Source organism: Oncorhynchus tshawytscha, linkage group LG05 (genome assembly GCF_018296145.1).
Source record: "Oncorhynchus tshawytscha isolate Ot180627B linkage group LG05, Otsh_v2.0, whole genome shotgun sequence".
NCBI lineage: Eukaryota > Metazoa > Chordata > Actinopteri > Salmoniformes > Salmonidae > Oncorhynchus > Oncorhynchus tshawytscha.
In genome coordinates this window covers 17,667,186-17,690,356 of record NC_056433.1, presented here as the reverse complement: position 1 = coordinate 17,690,356, position 23,171 = coordinate 17,667,186, and positions in this window count along the sequence as shown.

Below are 23,171 nucleotides of genomic sequence, written 5' to 3'. Positions count from 1 at the left end.
ACTGTAGTACAGGCATGTGCACAGATAGGGCTCTACCTGTGCAGAGCACGTGCCCCTTTGCCCTTCCAGTCTCCAAAGTGCCGCATTTTTGGTTGGTTGTATGATCTCGCCCCAAATAGGCTTTTTTGTCATTTTTACTCCGAACCCACTGCCCGCAAGTCATCGTTAAATTCGTTGAAAATTTAAAATTTGGTAATTGATAAGTGCCTAAATTGGAATGCAGTGCCTGTACAGTGACATGCTATACATGATGTCAGAGCACTGGTGTCACGTGTGCTCCCTCTCCGGCCTCTAGGTCACCAGGCTGCTCGTTGTTGCGCACACCTGTCACCATCGTTAAGCACACCTGTGCGTCATCAGACTCACCTGGACTCCATCACCTCCCTGATTACCTTCCCTATATATGTCACTCCCTTTGGTTCCTTCCCCAGGCGTTATTGTTTCTATTCCTGTGTAGCGCACATCGTTACAGCTGGCTCTGCGCCTCACAGCGCTGAATGGGTTTGGACTGACAGCCGTTCTAAACTTGAGCACCGTGCACGATAAGATGCTCCCTTCCCTCCCATTAAATAGGTTACTTTTGTACTATTGTTGTTGTCTGTGTGAGGGGAATGCTGTAAATCGAGTCGAAAGATGAGATAATGTTCTGAAAGATGAGACATTGAGGATTATAATAAATACCACTGACGTCATACAAGCAAGCCACACACTCGGGTGTCCAAATGTGCACATCACATTTCCTTATTTGAAAACTCATGTCATTTACAGTATCAACATTTATGATCACAAGGTTCTATCCACAGTTACAAAGATGATATACGTTATAGTTTGGGTTGTCCTGAACAGATGTTTGTCGTATTGTGAGGAACATTAGCCGCGGAACACGCACTTGAATATACTGATGACTTCATTACTTCCGCACCGAAATTACAATCCGTTTGTCTGAAGTGCCTTGTGAAGGCCTAACACTGTAATATCGTATTTTATAACTTAGCTAGCCATGTTGGCAATAGAATAAGCGCTTAAATTATGCCCACCTGACCCAGATTGCGATTTATAATTGAACGTTTTTGTATTATGTAAACTACAACAGTAATTATGTGAAGGTGGGGCTATGTTCAAAACAAAAAACTACAAGTGTGCTTGCTTCAGTTCCTCAATGGCAAAGTTAGAATAACTCGAAAAGGCTTTTTCCATGTCATAAAAGTGCATAGAAATTACTTAGAAACTGTGCACAGTTTGGAGAGGTTTGTGACCACTTGGAAAATCGGTTAGACCGCTCATTCAAACCCTTGTCATCTTTTTTTCTTATGTTACACCCATCCCAACATTTCAAATAATAATATATAATATTCTTAATATTCTTATTAAGTTAATGAATGTATCCATAGTATTTCTTTATTTCATATTGACAAATGCTGTGAAAAGTACAGTAAATGTAGCTGCTGCAGCACGAGGTGTAATGTGTGGATTGAGTCTTGTGTCAGGTGAACTGTACATGTATCTGGTGCTGGTACTCCCTGTACTGTATATATTTCCATTCTTGTGTATTTTATTTTGCATGTGTTACTATTTTTCTTTTTATTATATATATTTTTTGTCTGCATCGTTAAGTAGGGCTCGTAAGCAAGAATGTCAGTTAAGTCTACACCTGTTGTATTCTGTGCATGTGACAAAATAAATTTGATTTGATTTGATTTGTACTCACATTTGGTTTGATAATTTTTCCAAAGTGTTCTCTTTCAATTGCTACCATGGTCATGCATATGCTTTTATTTTTCTTCTGTAAGGACATTTACATTTGTCCCTATCCATAAAGGCGCATTTCCATGAGTGTAAAGGGTTAAGCAAACAATTAACGTAATAGATATGCGCTACATGACTATAGTTACTATATATAAAATATAAAATTACTTATTTATTTGTGTTATTTAATTTGCCATTAAGATGTGGCCATATGTTCATTATATGTAACTGTGACAGCAGTTGCAGAAATTATTTTAGGGGGGGGTGGCATTTTTTTGTTTGAGTACATATCCCCCAAAAGGTCTGTGCACGGCCCTGCCATAGTATAATGGTGAAAGAGCTTGCCTGGTCTGGCCTTACCGCTGCTGGTCTTATTATCACATATTTCTGCAAAAAAAAAATTGCTTTCAAGTACTCCTGTAAAACTGTATAGGATGAAAACGTCAAATGATCAAGTAGAAATGAATGTGACATGCAATTTCAATAGAGCCTGAGCTCTAGCTGGCATGTGAAGGGAAGCAAACTAATTCACAACTCTTTCTCTGAGTCACTGGGGTCAACACACAGTCAGAACGCACCTGAGACCGACAGCTGTTTTGGCACTGAGCGAGCCGGGCGTTGTGGAGCGTTCTGGAGTGTTGGAACACACTGTACGGTTTGAAAAGAAAAGCTTTTCTTCAATTATGCATATCTCCTAATGAGGGGCTTGCATTGTAGACTCCAGTGCTCGCATATGCATCAATGGCAAATCATTCCTCTGCACACCATACACTTTAAAAATATATTTCTGGTCCGATTCCCTCCCTTCTCGTTTTACAACCCGTGAGATGTGAGTGTTTGAATTACATGCAATCGTTTTGTGGAAAGTGTTTTAAAGGCCCAGTGCAGTAAAAAAAAAGAAGATATTCCTGTGTTTTATATATATTTCCACATTATGAGGTTGGAATAATGATATGAAAATGATGATAATGCCCTTTTCATGTAAGAGCTGTTTGATGGCGTTTTGGCCTGCCTGATGACATCACCAGGCGATAAATGAGTTAATAGGTCAACAAGAAAGAGAGCTTCAAACCTCTCTGCCAATAACAGCTCATTTTTCGTTTTCTCCTCCCCATTCAGACCACTCCCACAAAGTCCTAACAAAATTATTTATTGAGAAATTTCTCTTTGCTAAAAAGCTATTTTTGTTCATTTTGACCGTTTGAATTGAAAACGTTCATAGTAAGGTACTTAATTGTTACCCAGAAATGATTTGATATTTAGATAAAAATAGCTGCATTGGACCTTTAACTTTTTCTCGCAATGGCTCAGAATCTGGGGGAACAGGAAGTAACTTCTTGAAGTACTTTATGACTCAGCTGCTGCAGCATGAGGTCAAGTTATGGTCTATTGTGCAGACACCCACATTGTTCCCCACGTTTTGATTTTGACAAATAGCATGAGGCATTTGATGTTTAAGTCCCTTGTGCTTGCAGAAGCAGTTTTAGCTTTTACACAGAGTACACCTTGACAACATAATAAAACAACATTGCTGTGCTGTTCTGCTAAAAGACTCTCAACAATAAACTGCCAGACTTCATACTGCCAATGTCAGTTGTTATAGAGCTCGTAACACACTAAAGCAAAGAATGGAATGCATGGAACTGTTGTTTGTCCCATATTTATCCTCTGTCTACAGTGGTAGTCTAGCAAATCAAATGGGATTACTTAGATACAACTTTCATAAAATCCTATCTATATCATGGCTTAAGAATTCTGATCTGCCTGAGCCCTCAATCAGGCAATGACATTCAAACAATGAGAGTCCAGCAACAATGAAAGGGCATAGAATAATACCACTGTTTGATATCCAATAGGAAGCATTGATTCTGACGCCAAATTTTGAGTGCTGTTTAACAATATGGGTCAAGTGTCAGCAGGTGCGCAACTTTCACTGGGTACGGGGGGTGTTCTAAATGTTCCTAATAATGTGCAAGCTATCAAAGGAGGTGGTCACCACTCCTCCGCTAATTAGTGAACCTCCACCCATAAAAGGATTGATCTCTGACCCCAGCAGAGATACTAACCCTAATTATGCCATTAGCGAAAAAAACAGCCGAAATTGCGAATGCTCTCCAAAATCAACCATCAAACACAGGCTTTGTGACAGTTCTCCCCACTTTTGCACTGATGTATCACCATAAAAATGTGGCATCGGTCCAATACCACAGTGCACAAGCACGTGCCAGACATGGCTAACATGAGGGGACAGGTGGAGAGAACTGAGTAACTATTGACAAAAGCAGGAAATGAAAACTAAATACGAGGTAGTCCACTCCAAACTAGATAAATCTGTTGAGTTATCTACAAACAGGAGCACGCATTTCATAACAAGCAGGCAGTTTTGTTGAACGTTACTCAGAGTAACAGGGTTCTACTCAAAATGCTGCAGACCAAAGACAATCAATTGATGAACAAGATGACAAAGTTGGATGACAAATCAGCAGAACTCACTGAAGTCGCTGACCAAATTAATGATGAGAGAACTCGGGTGATGAAGATGGAAATCTTGATTTCTAAGTAAGAGGAAAAAATCTCATCACTGAATCTCTCGCTCCGTACTCAAGACCTCTATCTGCAAACCATGACAGATAAGTTTGAGACCGAAAGGAGCAAATGAGACACTCACGTGTCCAAAATCAGTACTCTAAGCGCTCAAGTGGACTCTGCAATGCAACAGAATACCACCCTTAGGTACCATCTGGAGGAAGTCCAGAATGGTCACGCTCTACTATCCATCCAAGCAACCAGAGCCCGGGACTCAAAGGAGTGAAGACGATAGGTTTCAGACATTGCCTCCAACATGTGTCCCTCAGTCTTCTCCTCTTGGCCATTCGGCACTGAGTAATATGGCGCCTCTTGGCCAACAAAGCCAAAGCTTGGCTTCTCCTCTTGGCCTTTCGGCCCCACTTTCCCCACAGGATGAAGCCAACCTTCTCCGCACACTTGGCGTGGGAATACCTTGACAAACTTGTTAAGAATTTCCCCACCTTTGACCCCGCTCCAGGTCAGCCAAACAATACTGAGACGTTCCTAGCTGACATAGAGGACGTGTTGGATGGCTACCCGAACGCTACAGGTTCTGACAGGGTTTACCTGTTGAAGCGAATGTCGAATAGACACGTGACCAGGTTCATTCGCCTACAGCAGCAACACGTGCTAAATGACTACGCTAAACTTGCCACAGCTTTGAAATTAGAATTCACTGGTTCTGCAACTCGCAAACACGATAGCTCACTGGCTAACACGGTCCAAAAAGCTCGGAATGAACACCCACAAGCTTACTATCATAGGCTTCGTTCAGCTTACTTTGGCTTACTCACTGAAACAGGCATGGAAGACCAGTTACCATTTAAACAAATGTTCCTGTCGAACATGTATCTCACCTTTATTACCTACTTTGGCCCTGCAGCCCACGTTGGCTTGCCTATCTTACAACTCAGAGAGCTTGCAAGCACAGCTTTTGAGGCATCAAAAGCTCGCAACACTAAGAGCCCTGACCACTCGGTTTTGAAGTTTGACCAGGAGCACTCACTCCAGTCAGAGGGTGAATTATCAGGTATTGGAGCGTTAAGAGATGACGCACAACAACAGTTTCTACCACGAAACCATGAATCCAATAACCTCCGCGGTCTAAATAACTGTAAAGCACGTTGCCATCAAAACGACTCCCGCTACAATCGACCTGTTCGCTACGTTCCTGCACCCAACCCACACAAAATGTCAGAGCACAAGGGTAACAAAGGGTTGAAGGATGATCAAAACTTAGACCAATGTTCTCCAGAAGTTCCACTGCGTGAAGAACTAAAGCGAGAAACATTTGAGAAAAGGGTAAAAGATAAGTCACAAGGACTAGACGGGGAATTACCGGACACCAGGTCCGCAGGAATTAACACCCATAGCAAGGACGTTAAAATTAGCGCCCTCAGAGCATGCGCAGACCAGCTGGCCGGTGTGTTTACAGACATATTCAATCAATCCCTATACCAGTCTGCTGTTCCCACATGCTTCAAGAGGGCCACCATTGTTCCTGTTCCCAAGAAAGCTAAGGTAACTGAGCTAAACGACTACCGCCCCGTAGCACTCACATCCGTCATCATGAAGTGCTTTGAGAGACTAGTCAAGGACCATATCACCTCCACCCTACCTGACACCCTAGACCCACTCCAATTTGCTTACCGCCCAAATAGGTCCACAGACGATGCAATCTCAACCACACTGCACACTGCCCTAACCCATCTGGACAAGAGGAATACCTATGTGAGAATGCTGTTCATCGACTACAGCTCGGCATTCAACACCATAGTACCCTCCAAGCTCGTCATCAAGCTCGAGACCCTGGGTCTCGACCCCGCCCTGTGCAACTGGGTACTGGACTTCCTGACGGGCCGCCCCCAGTGGTGAGGGTAGGCAACAACATCTCCTCCCCGCTGATCCTCAACACTGGGGCCCCACAAGGGTGCGTTCTGAGCCCTCTCCTGTACTCCCTGTTCACCCACGACTGCGTGGCCACGCACGCCTCCAACTCAATCATCAAGTTTGCGGACGACACAACAGTGGTAGGCTTGATTACCAACAATGACGAGACGGCCTACAGGGAGGAGGTGAGGGCCCTTGGAGTGTGGTGTCAGGAAAATAACCTCACACTCAACGTCAACAAAACTAAGGAGATGATTGTGGACTTCAGGAAACAGCAGAGGGAACACCCCCCTATCCACATCGATGGAACAGTAGTGGAGAGGGTAGCAAGTTTTAAGTTCCTCGGCATACACATCACAGACAAACTGAATTGGTCCACTCACACAGACAGCATTGTGAAGAAGGCGCAGCAGCGCCTCTTCAACCTCAGGAGGCTGAAGAAATTCGGCTTGTCACCAAAAGCACTCACAAACTTCTACAGATGCACAATCGAGAGCATCCTGGCGGGCTGTATCACCGCCTGGTACGGCAACTGCTCCGCCCTCAACCGTAAGGCTCTCCAGAGGGTAGTGAGGTCTGCACAACGCATCACCGGGGGCAAACTACCTGCCCTCCAGGACACCTACACCACCCGATGTTACAGGAAGGCCATAAAGATCATCAAGGACATCAACCACCCGAGCCACTGCCTGTTCACCCCGCTATCATCCAGAAGGCGAGGTCAGTACAGGTGCATCAAAGCTGGGACCGAGAGACTGAAAAACAGCTTCTATCTCAAGGCCATCAGACTGTTAAACAGCCACCACTAACATTGAGTGGCTGCTGCCAACACACTGACACTGACACTGACTCAACTCCAGCCACTTTAATAATGGGAATTGATGGGAAATGATGTAAATATATCACTAGCCACTTTAAACAATGCTACCTTATATAATGTTTACATACCCTACATTATTCATCTCATATGCATATGTATATACTGTACTCTATATCATCGACTGCATCCTTATGTAATACATGTATCACTAGCCACTTTAACTATGCCACTTTGTTTACATACTCATCTCATATGTATATACTGTACTCGATATCAGCTACTGTATCTTGCCTATGCTGCTCTGTACCATCACTCATTCATATATCCTTATGTACATATTCTTTATCCCCTTACACTGTGTATAAGACAGTAGTTTTGGAATTGTTAGTTAGATTACTTGTTGGTTATTACTGCATTGTCGGAACTAGAAGCACAAGCATTTCGCTACACTCGCATTAACATCTGCTAACCATGTGTATGTGACAAATAAAATTTGATTTGATTTGATTTGATTTGAAATTCAAATCTCTCCTGCTCTCACTCGAGACCCTATTCAGGGCCCACTAGATCAAGAAACAAGCACACAGGCTTTGTCTATAGACTCTAATACAAAGGTTGCGAAGAAAAAGGTGAAACGCTTCGTTAGAAAATCTGAAAGTCGATCTGCTTCCACCTTGAACAGAATTGACACATCACGTTGTTGCGAACGACCACTCCACTTTGTGGGGAAAATGTCCACTAAACACGAATCGAAACGCCCATACCTGGAAACAGTCCTGGAGGACTGCTCAACTTGTCATGCGCTAATTGATTCGGATGCGACAATATCACTCATCTCTCAAACATTGTTTGATGATCTAAAAAGGGCTTTGAAGCCAACTAAACGTTGGTTAAAAGTGGAACGATGTGACACTACACTTCGAGGGGTCACTCAGACTACCTCGCCTCTCACATTGAGAGTCATGCTGAAACTACATTTCAAGGACGTATCGCTCGTTCACCCTGTGTATGTTACCAGCCTCGAAACTGTACACCTGCTACTTGGAGCACACTTGATGGACCGGTTACTCCCATTGATGGATTGGAAAACCAACCAGGTATGGTCACAGGCCACCGTGCCTTCTCCACCGACCACACAGTCTTCCTCTAACGCTAGCTGCAACGCAGTCATTCACGAGGGGTATCTGTCAAAAGCACCCCTTAGGAAAACGACGTTTAGAAACCTCTTTGGGCAGAAACCGATCCAAGGAGATATTACGATATCTCGACACATTCCATCAGCCAATCTGATTGACCATTATTGTCATGATTTCGAGCCAGCTGTCTCTGTGAAAGAGCAACTTCCCTCCTTCTTGCAGTCGTGCAATACGGTAGTTGAGATTAACTTCTCTTGCCCTTCAGACACTTCCGCAAACACTGCGGCTGTCTCAGCAAGAAAAACATAGATGCGCAGAGTATACTCTGCTTCCGATGACACACCTTGCGCTTTGTGGGGGACTGTCAACCCTTACAATGACACTAATGGCGTCAGTCCAGCAACTGACCCGATGACTCTCACTGGTGAAACACTTTGCGATATCACAAACCGATATCCTCGTCTCAGTTCGCAGGTACTGAAGAGGTTGCCACACGCGGACGTGGTGGTGACTGACATGCCTCTACAGCCACTGAGGGTGTTGAAGCACAAACACCAGGAGATTTGGTTGAAAGGTTACAGCCACTCTCATAATAATGCGGCCACTGACAACTCGTACATAGGGTCCAAACTTTTCATTTGCGCCTCAGATACCCACACCACCCACTGGTGGGGGGGTCCCGAGACACAAACGGGGGGAATAGTATCCCAGACCCATGATGAGCCTTATCGAGGCCGGTGGGGGGGTCGAGACTACGGACAACACCGTACGAGGCCGCCAGAGCATAAATCAAATCTAGTTGTATACTCCCCTTTGGAACAGTGAGGAGCAGAAGAGGATTATCTTAGAACACATCTAAGATAGTACTGAGGTGTACCACACTGGTCGTAAAGGAAGTCCAGTGGACTTGTCCACCTCCAAAACAAATGGCAACAATAATCATTCCTTGCCATGTGTAGTAGTCACTACAAGACAACAAGTAAAATGCTCTAATCATGCATTCCTGTAGGATAACATTTCAGAATAAATCGGTAGGACAACTGGACCCCTTGAGTACCAGTACCAATAGCACAGTCAGTCCAGCAACACTCAGTAAGAGGATTAGTAACCTCACAAGTTAAATTGCTTTTGATAACAGCGACATAGGAGTCACTCAGAGTGCAATACGGGGAAGGGAATCTCCATCGCACTCTTCCAATGGTTACACACGCCACTAATAAATAGAACCCTCCGTTCAGGAGAAAAGTTATTAGAGTCATGAACCACAGTCACACCATGTACGACTGGTCTAATATTTAAAGAGTACTTCCGTCATGAGGTTAGCTCCTCCGTGGATAACATAGCTATGAAGTGTACGTCTTTATACCTACCGCCACTACAATAGTGGAAGACAGTGACTGGTAGTAAAACCACTACAGACTCCCTCGACACGAATACTGCCTGACCTCCAGACATTGACCTGAAAATTACCTGACTACGTCAGACTCATTCTGAACAAGTTGTAATCTGCCAGGATACTTGGTTTCCTTCCCTTGACATGTGCGCTTGCGTAAGCATAAACACACATGAACAACGGAACATCCAATTGGGATTTATGCTAGGATCACTTAAGGGTCCGAGCAAAATACCAGCCTTAGTAAAGTTGAACATTTATTTTGAGGCCTTTATCTCTACAGCTACAGCACTCACCAGTTTTCTTCCCAGAAGTCCATAGGTAGACTGCTCAAAACTAGTGCCTTACAGCTGTAGACTTATCATATAGTTATCAACTTAGGATAGTACCCTAAGCAACACCCCGCAAATTAGGAAACCCCTAGATATGACATTAGACAATGCCAGGATAGGATCATTTTGCCAAGACCATGGACGTAGATAGAATACAGTCCAATTAGATGATTAAGTAGGCATAACTATATTTTGTTTTGTTTATGCTTTCATTCATTTATGTTACATTTTCTTCGGCACGTAGAAAGTGATAGAGCCATAAACAACTTCCCCATACAACCATCAGTTAGTGCCACAACGCCGCTCATTTGGGAGGAAATGTAATGATATATTTCATGAGTGTGTGTGCATTGTTAACATCTGCCTACGTTTTTAGGGTGGTTTGCAACATGCAGGTTAATCGCAAGATTGAACCCAACATGGGGGGACTGTCATGACGTTGACCTGGGGGTAGGTTTATGACAGTCATACATACCTCTTCCCACCTTTTTCCTCTCTCTACCCTACTGATGTTACATTTGCAAATACCTTGGTTAACATAGAGATTCTGGGAACATCAGAAGTTGGGGGGAAATGAACTATATTCTGGTAATCCAACCAATTGAACATATACGGTGGTACTTAATGAATATGATGTCAGTTCGGTTGTCATCTGAGTCATTCTCATCAATGATAAGATGACATAAACTCTACAGTGGAAAGTCTACACATCAGAGTTATCGGATACACATGTAATTGTTGTTCAATTTAAATGTTTGAATATGAAATTATTTGTGATGGGATGAAATGTGATTTTAGCTTCTAAAATATGAGATTTGGGTTTTCATAAAGTAGGGCTCTGCTCAATCAGTGGCCAGCCCCTGTGAAGGGACATGGGCTATAACTTTTCAAACACGCCCTCCTCTGCTTTCCTATATAAAGCCTTGACGACAATATAACCTCCTGTTCCGAGGATGTGAGGACGACGGTCCGACGTCAGAATGGTTCAGATAATAACTACAGAACGAAGCCAACATCAGCGTGAGCTTTGGTTGCGAATGGTATGAACTTTGAACTCTTATTCACTACAGAAGTGATATTGTGTCTTTGGCTATGCCTGATTAAGTGTTATGACATGCTATTCTATAAAATCCTTTCCCTGTAATTAATATTACCTGATTAACCTAATCATGTAAATGTAATTAACTAGAAAGTCGGGGCACCACGAAAGAGTGTTTATAGAGCTGTTATCTTCCGAATAAACTCTTAAAGACCTAGTAATATTTTACATCAATAGCAGTCAATATTAATCACCACCTTATTTCAGTCTCATCTGAACATCGTAGAATTCTTGGTTATCTTCAAGAATCTTGGCTAACAAGTTGAATCAGCAATACAAAATTGGGTTTAATTATGTATTTACTAAATACCTAACTAATCACAACGAATTACATATACACAGAATGAATCATACATTGATTACAAATTATGTCATTAAGGAAAACGTCCCTAGCGGACAGAACAGATATGACAGCTGGTTACACAAAGAACATTTGTTGGGTTTGAGTGAAAGGGCAGGAAGACTTGAGAGAAGCTATGTCTCTATCGGGCCATAGGCAGCTACTCTATCGTAAATACAGGATCTTATGCATTCTAAATTACTGCCCATTTGGAAAAGGAAAATGCAATAAATATTTACTCTGAGCTGCGCTTCAATAGGTTGGTGATAGATGGAAGGCCGTGTTGCCCAACAGAGTCCTTTGTCCTTTGAAGAGTGTCTCTGGTGATGAACGGAATACGTTGTAGTGTCGTCGTTGTTTGGTAGATGGGAGGGTTTATATAGTGGAGGGAGAGAAGGGTCTGTTTCATAGTTTATAACCTATGTCTCTTCACAGGGGTGGGCCACTGATTTAGCAGAGCTCTAATCTTATGAAAACCCAATTCTCTCATTTGGAAGCTAAAATTACATTTAATATTTTCACAAATAGTGTCATTTAAATTGCACAACAATTCCATGTGAATCGGATAACTATAATGTGTAGACTTTCCCAGATGTCGTCCTGTCATCAGTCATAATGTCTCAGATGACAACCGAACTGGCATCATATTCATTAAGTACCAATGCATATTTTCAACTGGTTCTATTACCGAAATATGGTTCCTTTCCCCCCACTTGTTTGATGTTCCCAGACTCTCTATGTTTAACAAAGGCTATTCAAGAGTCCCTCAGGAGAGTCAGAGAGAGAGAGGGAAGGGAGAAAGGTATTTATGGGGGGGTCATAAACCTTACCCACAGGCCAACGTCATGACACTGTGGAGCATGAAAAACCCAGCAGCGTTGCAGTTCTTTTTCATTTTAATTAATCTAGGCAAGTCAGTTAAGAGCAAATTCTTATTTACAATGATGGCCTATAAACAGTGGATTAACTGCCTTGTTCAGGGGCAGAACGAGAGATGTTTACCTTGTCAGCTCGGGGATTCAATCTAGCAACCTTTCGGTTACTGGCCCAAAACTCTAACCACTCTAACCCCAGTTCTTCACGCAAACGGGTGCGCCTGGCACCTACTATCATATCCTGCTCAAAGGCACTTCAATCTTTTGTCTTGCCCATTCACCCTCTGAATGGCACACATACACAATCCATGTCTCAATTGTCTCAAGGCTTAAAAACCTTCTTTAACCGGTCTCCTCCCCTTCATCAACACTAATTGAAGTGGATTTAACAAGTGACATCAATAAGGGATCATAGCTTTCACCTGTATTCACCTAGTCAGTCTATGTCATGGAAAGAGCAGGTGTTTTAATGTGTTGTATACTCTGTGTATATAGACTACAATTTATTTTTATACCAATTAATTCAGAATAACATCACTGCCAACTAGATTTTCCATCCTGGTAATTTATAATAACATACTACATGCGAGTGTGACAGAGAAGGCTGAAAATAAAAGCAAAGTTGAAATTTCAGTGTTATTTTTATAATATGTTAGTAGTATTCATTAGTGCACTTGTTCTATTTTATCATGCCAAGTTCTTGATCAGTCGGATCGGCATGCATCTGGCCTTGCCACCTCGGCGATGGTGTGTGTAATTTCAAGGTTTCTCTCTCAATCAAACATCTGGCTTTGCTCTCAACTTCCAAGTGCTGACAATTAACATGGTCCCTGGGGAAGGTGGGGAAAATATGGAGGATCCAGATTATGATGCCGTAAATCTGCTCAGAGTTTTTTACAGGTTCTGAAAGAGCTGATTTACGCTGACATAATTGCCAACATGTTTCTGAGCATGAACTACTTTAAAAGAATCTAATGTACTAAATCTAATGTGCAACCATTCACCATCCCACACCACCATCCGAACTTCAATTCTAAATTGGCTCTAGTCTGGAGTAACAGCAGATGAGGAGAACATGAAAACATCTGATGTTATTAGCTTCCAACTCGGGGAGTTCCTTACATGAAGCACACACACTGCATTCCATTCTATCACAGGGAATGAAAATATCCTGGCCTTGACTGTTTTCTTTGGATTCAGCGAAGTGAGCGGTAGTACCCTGAACATCATCGGTGAAAGCCTGGCTGTGTCCAAGTCATTCCATCCACCCTCCACTCCTCTTGCTGGTCAAATAAAGAGAGGGAGGATGGAGTGACACTCCAGTTTTCCAGCTCTAAAGAGTGAGTCACTGTTTCTGCTCAATGGCTCCTCAACATGTAGGATAACTCATCTGGATGATTACATTTACATTCACTGCTTTCCTTCTCTTTCCCCTTCTGACTTTCCCCCCTACACTCTTAGAAAAAAGGGTTCCAAAAGGGTTCTTGGGCTGTCCCCATAGGAGAACACTTTTTGGTTCCAGGTAGAACACTTTTGGGTTCCAGGTAGAACCTGTTTGGGTTCCATGTAGAACCCTCTGTGGAAAGACTTCTACATGGAACCCAAAAGTGTTCTACCTGGAATCAGAAAAGGAACCCTTTAAGGTTCTAGATGGCACCTTTTTTTCTAAAAGTGAACGGTTCAGCTTTTTTTCTATGCAGATTAGAATACTGTAAATCTGATCTTGGAATATCACAGAATGGGTATACACTAACACCTGAAAGCAGTGGTTCCCATCCCCCCCATGGGGCCATATGGTATGCTATGGCTGACTGAACATGGGGAAATATTTCATGTTAATTTCACACCTGACCTTGCTGTTCTCAGAGAAATGTGGAGAGTCAACATCCCTATCACAGAAGTAAAGTGGCAGTGCTTCTGACATGAACGAGCACTTTATGCTCAGCATACATGGACAAAAAGTGTCAGTGACCTAAAGGACTTGAGGCAAACTTGTCTGCTTTTAATTCAGTCACTACCCTCTGCTGATTATGTTTTTATTGGAAGACTGCAAGGAAGATCAACTCACCAAACAACACATTTGGTTCCAGGTAGAACCCTTTCTGGTACCTGGTACTACAAGGAACTCTAAAGGATGCTATCTGGAACCAAAAGGGTTCTTCTACCTGGAACCAAAAAGGGTTCTGCAAAGTGTTCCTCTATGGGGACAGCCGAAGAACCCATTTAGGTTTAGATAGCACCTTTTTACTAAGAGTGTACTTATACACTGGAACGAAATCATGGCTGAATTTCAAATGTGCTTCCTGGGTCTCCTGTAGGATGTTTCCATTTCTATACAGGGGAGAAAATGCTTTATGCAGCTCCTGGGCAGTGGCGGATTTAGGTATAGGCGACATGGGCAGCCACACATTGCGGCATCTTGCTAGGGGTGGCATGGGCCGCCCACACCAAAACATTTGGAATGGTGACATTTGCGCGATCGGTTTTCTATTGCTTACTTGCACATCACGTCAATGATATCATGTCACCGTGTGGGACTGTGGGTCAATTAACCTTATCGGAGTGGACGCACTGATTCTAGTTTGTGAGCTAGACAGGCTACTGCCTGGGAAGGTATCCCACTCAGAAGTACAAGGTGGGAGGGGGGCGAGGGTAGATTGACCTCAGGTCTCTACACTGGAAGCCCGAGGTAGGGGGAATGGGGGAATCTATCAAATAGCGCACCTCTAACTTTGTACAGTACTAATGCAATTAGTAAAATCAGGGGGGGTTCGCCCAGGGAGCCATACAAGCTAGAACCGCCACTGCTCCTGGGAATACTGGATCTTAGGTGCCTGTGCTGCTGCTAGTTCCACTCGATTACCTCAGCTCAAACTGCTGCAGTTATTTCAACAGCCGCTCTGTTCGCATATCGCCATGAAAACAGAGTAAGTGCATCAAGGTGAGGCATACTAAGCGCACATGTGTGCATGTTTGAAAACACACATCAGGGAGTTGCCTCTTGACAAAACCAGCTGCAGATAATTATTTTTGTATCATGTTTTGGAGATTGTAAAGTGGGGGGAACTTGGCAACGGTCCAAGGAGGGGAGAAATGAGTTCAGAGTGTCTGGACCACTTTGTTCTCCCTCTCCTCTATTTATTCCTGGAATGTAGAGTTTGATTTATTTCACAGTCCCCTGGATGTTTATAGGGACCCGTGGATCTGAAAGGCTGTATCTGGTATGTTTACACTGCAATATAATTTCACAATACAAAATACAAAATGGTTTTAAATCAGTTTATCATGCGAGTCCTTCTCCCAACCATTTCCCAAATGGCATATTTTTTAACTACTGTATGGGTTGCCAGGAATATGCATACTCCCAATTACATAGGAGCCAAACAAAATGCCAACTAGGGTCCAATTGCCTTGCAACACTACGGGGACAGATTTGTTAGAATTTAATTTGTATTCATGATCAACCACAAAATGGAAAGCCAAAGACACTATCAAAGTTTCTGAAATTAATACATTTGCAGCCCATGGATGTGTTATTAATAAGAGATTGTGCTGTATAAGTGCAATGCATTGCAGGATTCTGTAATGTAATGAATGTTAATCCGACTGCCTTGTTTGGAAAGCTACAGTACATTCTCTCCATGCAGCTCTCTATTTGCACACACCTTGACATTTTCTTTCTTATCTGTTTTTTTTGTCTTACCACAACAAAAAACATCTTAATTAAAAAGTGGGCTGTTTTATTATGAAAAACCACAACCTTGACTCCCAAGGACAGTGTAATATGCACAGTTCAATTCTGTATTTGTTTCATTAATATTTATTAGAAGCACGAGGAAGAAATCCGAGAATAAGCAGAAAGAAGCTTGCCACAGTCCATGTTGTTTATCAGTGCAGTAATGTAATTAGTCTTTGGTTGAACAGTCTTTATTCCATTCCCCTAGCGGTTACCCAATAGAGGTGACAGAGCCAAGCGACCTGCAGTGAGACTAACCTACAGGGCCCTGTGAAACAAACAACCATACATAGTTGCCCACTGCTCCATACCTCTTTTAATGATCAGAAAAGGACATGGGCTGAAATGTGGAAACATGGGCTACAGGCTTAGGGAATCCATCAGTGTACAGGATGGATGGTCAGTGTTGTGTGAAGTGAATGGACTGATGGATCAATTGTGTGGGATGGAGACATGGATGCAGCCAATTAAGCCAATGTGATTACCCATGTCACACTCTGCTGAGGGGACTTGTGCAACCTCACAGTCAGGATAATTCAGTTGGAGACACTATCGATTGTATTGACAGGGTTGTCAGTGGGGCATCATTATTGTGGCAGGTCCTAACTTTTGTTAAGTGACATTTAAAGGGGTTTTAATCTTGTTGACTGTCTCAGTGGCCATTTTCCAGTGTGTTCCCATGACAAATTGAATGAGCGTTCATGATGATTTATGACCACCACTTATAACAACTCTCATAACACTGTTATGAAATACACTTGAGCACTGTCAGTTGCATGCTTGTCATATTTGTCTCTCATTTTGAAGAGGCAGTAATTGTGGGATTGATTGCTTGTTTGTTATGGGGTGTTATGGGGCTGATTCCGGCCAGAGTTAAGCGCGCATAAATGGAAAGTAATTCCTGATCTGTTTCATCTGTCTTTGTGCTTGTCTCCACGTCCCTTCAAGTGTCGCCCATCTGCCTCATTATCCCCTGTGTATTTATACCTGTGTTCCCTGTTTGTCTGTTGCCAGTTTGTCTTGTTTTGTCAGGTCTTACCAGCATGCTTTCCCGTCTCCTTGCTTCTCAAGTTCTGTTTCATAGTTTTTCCTGGTTCTGACCATTCTGCCTGCCCTGACCCCGAGCCTGCCTGCCGTCCTGTACCTGCCTGACTTTGACCTGATCACAAACCTCTGCCTGTCCTCGACCTGCCCTTTGCCTGCCCTGTGTTTATATTAAATGATCAGAGAACTGTACTACTATGTGTCTGCATCTGGGTCATATCCTGAGTCTTGATACACCATGCTCAAAGGCATATTCAATATCCATGCAACTTAATATGTGATTTGATAAGGACATTTCTACTCCTGAATTTATTTTGGCTTGCCATAACAAAGGGGATAAATACTTTGACTGAAGATATTTCAGGTTTTCATTTTTAATGAATTAGTAAAAATGTCTAAAAACATAATTCCTCCGCCAGTGACACAGTCTACACTTGAACCTTTTTAACCCTCCTACTGTGTTCCGGTCAAATTGGACCAATTTACAAGTTTTCTCTCTGAAAGATTTAGTTAATTTAATCTGATTGTCATTAGGTTCCATGACTTTGTCCACACAGGGCATCTGAACACCAAAATACATTTTGATGGTTTTCATTGAATTTGGGGTGTTTTATTTATCTTTAGTACACCTGTGGACCGGTCATTAGAAATGAATGGGTGAGACTACAATTAGTGTATAAAATTTAGTTCAGGCACATGCCCATTCATCAGATGGACACAATTCCTCTCCCAGTCCCCCACATGCATGTATGTTTGAGCACATACACACCTCACTCCCCTTCTTGGCTTCCATGGCAACCCCCACTGGAACCTTTCCCCAATAGAATATTTCCCCCACGGGAACCACACTTGTTGGCATTCTCACAAACAATCGCAACATTGTTTCAATAATATATAGAACTTTTCTCGCAGCTCTGATATATGAAGCTTTTTTGAGGTCTTGCTCACAATTCATTCTGTGGCAGCACAATGACCAAACGATATACTGTATGTGAGGGTCTTGATCCTATCTTTTATCATGACACTGGTGAGGAGTAGTCTGTGATAATTAGCACAATATGTTTCATCTGAGTATTTGTTATAGTCAAAATAATCCATACATTATGCTTTTTTTATTTAAAAAAATGAGTTGTATGAGCTCAGGTCAATGAGGCCTACTGGCCATAAATAGCAAATAGAAGTTCAAAACTTGTAATGTTCACAAGAACTTAAGTTGATAAAAAGATCTAACACAACATTAGGTGATAATATATGTATTTTTATGGATTTATAATCAGCTATAATTGGGGTGGTCATTTTGGACCGGGAACACATAATTAATTAACATGAAACAAACACAACAGGAGGTTTAAATGAAGGCCTTAAGTTAAGGGGTGTGAATACTTCCTGAAGGCACTGTAAATGACACTCACTCTAGATCTATTTTATCTCATAATTGCTGGAGACAAATATGATACCAGTCAACTGTCAGCAAAACTGAACCATGTCAACTTTCCCACAGTAAAGTTTACGACATTATGTGCCATTATGCAGACTTTTTATTGTACAGCCTTTTAACTTGCAGAGATGGGCTCTCTCGAATGTCTTCATTTGTCACGCCTGATCACGCTTCCCCTCTCTGGCGCTCGAGGGCCCCAGGCTGCCCTTCATTACGTACACCTGTCACGATCATTACGCGCATCAGCGCTCATTGGACTCGGCTGGACTCCTTCACGTTGTTGATTTCCCCCTCTATATCTGTTTGTTCCTTAGTTTTGTTCCCCATGTCAGCATTATTGACATCATGTCATTTTGTTCCCCCTGTCCAGATGCTGTTCTTGTTTTGTTTGATGTCCGTTTTCCATTAAATGTTCACTCCCTGTACTTGCTTCTCGTCTCCAACGTCGGTCCTTACATAATTATAGACTACTCAGACTTTCTCTGTCTCTTATTTATTTCATGTTAAATATTAGTCACTATCAGTATTGACCATCAGAAGTTCTAATAACCACACATATTGTAACTGCCAATTTACTGTTAGTTACCTATTATTATCATTCCATTCAATTTCATTGTTTCGTTTACCTTTCTGTGCTTCCTCTGTAAATGCCATCATGGCCAAATTGTTATTACTGAGGATTATTAGTAACTGAAAAAAGGTTAGAAACAAAAAAGCTAGAACCAAAAAGGGTTCCTCGGCTGTCCCCATAGGAGTACCCTTTGAAGAACCCCTTTTTAATTCCATATACAACCCTTTTTGTACCATGTACAATCCTTTTGTGTTCCATTTAGAACCCTTTCCAGAGAGGGCTCTACATGGAACCAAAAATAGTTCTACATGGAACCAAAATGGGTTATATCTGGAATCAAAAAGGGTTCTGCTATGGGGACAGCCGTAGAACCCTTTTGGAACCCTTTTTTCTAAGAGTTTAATAATTTGTTATGGAGCAGAGCTCAGGCCAAGCCATAACAGTTTGAACCCAAAGCATGAAGTACTACTTGGCTATGTCATCACACAGTTCCATGGTTGGTGCAGGCAATAGATGAGGGTATAGTCTACTATTGTACACTTTTCTCCTTATAGTAATTATATGTACACTAATCTTCCAACATTACCATGGGTTGAAGAACTTAATGTGGTAATTTTCTGAATGAATCAAACCACCTTTCTTTCTTTCGTACATAAAGGCTCTCAAAACATGTTATTTATGAATCATAAACACTTTCCTAGACCGAAATAACCTACAAGATCAGAATATTTTTTTAATCTACCAATTGGTGCTGAAACGGAGACGATTATGCATATATGTACATGGCTTTCTGAACGATATACAGTTTTCTAGTGAGTCTGTCCACAAAATTCTAACTAAAAAGTACACTGTATTTTAAGGCATGGCTTAAGATAAAGGTACAAAAAATTATGTTAGCCATCAAGTGAAGCGTTTACAGATGATGAATGAAATGTATTCAGAGCACTCAAGGTAGCCATACCGGCAAAGCCCTTTACGCAACTGAATAGAGTAAGTCTGAGAAGTGCATAGAAAAGGTGTTGGTAGGAAAGGCGTAAAATCCAAAATCGGAATCGGCCCCGATGAGATTATCATATTATTTGAAGTTCAGTGTCACATGCCACTTTTCTCCTCGTGTATATCTAATCAAACTGTATTAAAGAAACATGTTTTGTTGAGGGACTCCTAAAATGGCCCTTCGTTATCAATTTCATGACAAGAAATCAGGAAATTTTGGCTTCTGCCTGACAGCGCAACAACATTGTTTCTAATTCATTGTTTTTGGACCTGTTGATTCATTTTCACAAAGGCGTTGTACAGGTCTTTAATGGTTCTCTGCTCTATTTAATCCATTCCTGTAGATTGTTGAGATGTGCAGAGGATAGGAGCTAAGTCTCCCCAGAGCTAGGTATGAGAAGAAAAATGCCTCTCACTTATACTGTTCAAAAACTTGCAGGTCAAACAGTATCCATCAAAATGGGGATAAAACTCTCCAACTATGATCAACTAAAATATAAACACAGCATGTAAATTGTTGGTCCCATGTTTCATGAGCTGAAATAAAAGATCCCAGGATTTTTCCATACACAAAAAAAAGTATATTTCTCTAAAATTGTGTGCACAAATTTGTTTACATTCCTGTCAGTAAGCATTTATCCTTTGCCAAGATAATCCATCCACCTGACAAGTGTGGCATATCAAGAAGCTGATTAAACAGCATGATCATTACACAAGTGCACCTTGTGCTACAGACAATAAAAGGTCACTCTATAATGTGCAGATTTGTCACACAACACAATGCCACAGAAGATTCAAGTTGAGGGGGCATGCAATTGCAATACTGACTGCAGGAATGTCCACCAGAGCTGTTGCCAGTAAATTGAATGTTAATTTCTCTACCATAAGCCTCCTCCGACATCGTTTTAGGGAATTTGGCAGTATATCCAACCAGCCTCACAGCCACAGAGCACGTGTAAACACGCCAATCCAGAACCTCCACATTCAGCTTTTTGTCCTACAGGATCGTCTGAGAGCAGCCACCCAGACAGCCGATGAAACTGTGAGATTCCACAAACAAAGAATTTCTTCACAAACTGTCAGAAACCGTCTCAGGGAAGCGCATCTGCGTGCTTGTCATCCTCACCAGGGTCTTGACCTGACTGTAGTTCGACGTTGTAACCGACAGCAGTGGTCAAATTCTTACCTTCGATGGCCACGTTGGTGAAGTGTGCTCTTCACAGATGAATCCTGGTTTCAACTGTACTGGGCAGATGGCAGACAGTGTGTATGGCGTTGTGTGGGTGAGTGGTTTGCTGATATCAACGTGTGCCCCATGGTGGAGGTGGTGTTATGGTGTGGACAGGCATAAGCTAGCAACAACTAACGCAATTGGCAATTTGAATGTACAGAGATAGAATGTTGATATCTTGAGGCCCATTGTCGTGCCATTAATTCGCCGCCATCACCTCATGTTACAGTATGATAATGCATAGCCCCATGTCACACGGCTCTGTACACAATTCCTGGAAGCTGAAAATGTCTGTTCTTCCATGGTTTGCATACTCATCAGACATGTCACCCATTGAGCATGTTTGGGATGCTCTGAATCAACGTGTATGACAGAGTGTTCCAGTTCCCGCCAATATACAGCAACTTTGTACAGCCATTGAAGAGGTGTGGGACAACATTCCCCAGGCCACAATCAACAGCCTGATGAACTCTATGTGAAGGAGATGTGTCGCCCTGCATGAGACAAATGGTAGTCACACTAAATATTGACTGGTTTTCATATAAACACTCCTACCTTTTTTATAAGGTATCTGTGACCAACAGATGCATATCTTTATTCCCAGTCATGTGAAATCCATAGATTAGGGCCGAATGAATTCATTCCAATTGACTGATTTCCTTATATGAACTGTAACTCAGTAAAATCTTACAACATTTTTACATGTTGCGTTTATATTTTTGTTCAGTGTACATTTTACTCAATGTAAATGTATAAATGAGAAGAAAGTCTGAGCATTTCTAATTAAATCTAGCTACTGCTACTGTACTTAGATTACTGCAGGTTGGTTATTGGATGATACATCACAGTAGGTTTGAATATCATCCTGTCATATCCTCTGTTAGGTGATATCATACTCTGTACCTGTCATGTGACCACCACCACGTATGTAGATGTGGGCTTCACCTGTACTCTGCTCTGCCTTCGCCTGGTTTCACAATCTCAGGCTGGCTGGGACACAGAAGCTTCAGCTGTCCTGTCCCCGGTTAATTACCTCTGCACGCTGACCACTAGCAGTCTTTACAATGACAGTCAGCCAGGGCCTAACGCTCGGGTGGAGAGGGAAAGGGATCAGGGCTTGGAGGGAGGATGAGATGCCCTCAGCACACAGTAATCCTGGATCACAGAGCTAGCTCGGTTAGCGTCTCCTGTTCACAGTGGGGATTAGACACTGAGCCCACCTCTCTGCTCAAACACCCGTAGCTACTACAATAGGAGCCTTTTTATGTCCTCCGGGGCCACAAATCAGAAAATGGCAAAAGATCATAAAAGCCTGGTTGCTACTGCTTCCACATAATGTATATCATCATGTTTAAAGTCAAACAATATATCTGATTAAATAAATTAGGTGTCTGTGAGATGCAGTATGGGGGAAATTAATCTGTCATCAAGACCATTCAACATTCAAGAAGAACAGACATTTTAAAACTTGATTGTGTCTACTTGGAAGCGGTCTCGAATGTATTTTCAAAGATGTGGATATGCTTTTAATGCCATTTATATACATTTGTTTTGTTAGTTTTTACAGCATATTTGAGATTCTCTCTATAATGAAAAGAGCTATATAAAAGGAAGTATTGTTATTATTAATTGATATACACTTTATGCTGATTAAAACACAAATGACTAGCTATAATTAAGACTGCAATTTGTCTCTGTCAATTCTCAAGTGCCATTCAATCCGCTTCTCTATACCTTATTACCTCACTCAACTTGACCATCTGCTTCTAATTATGTGGCAGAGGCCAGTCACATCTTGTCTTATTCTTTTATTTTGCAGCCGAAACATTTTGGAAGGAAGCAGAAAGCTCAAAATGTGAGGCAATGTAAAATAAGAAGATTTCTTCAGAACCAAAATATTGGTGAAATTGAATGATATGCATATCCAGCTATTCTGTTTTAACATACAGTAACAGT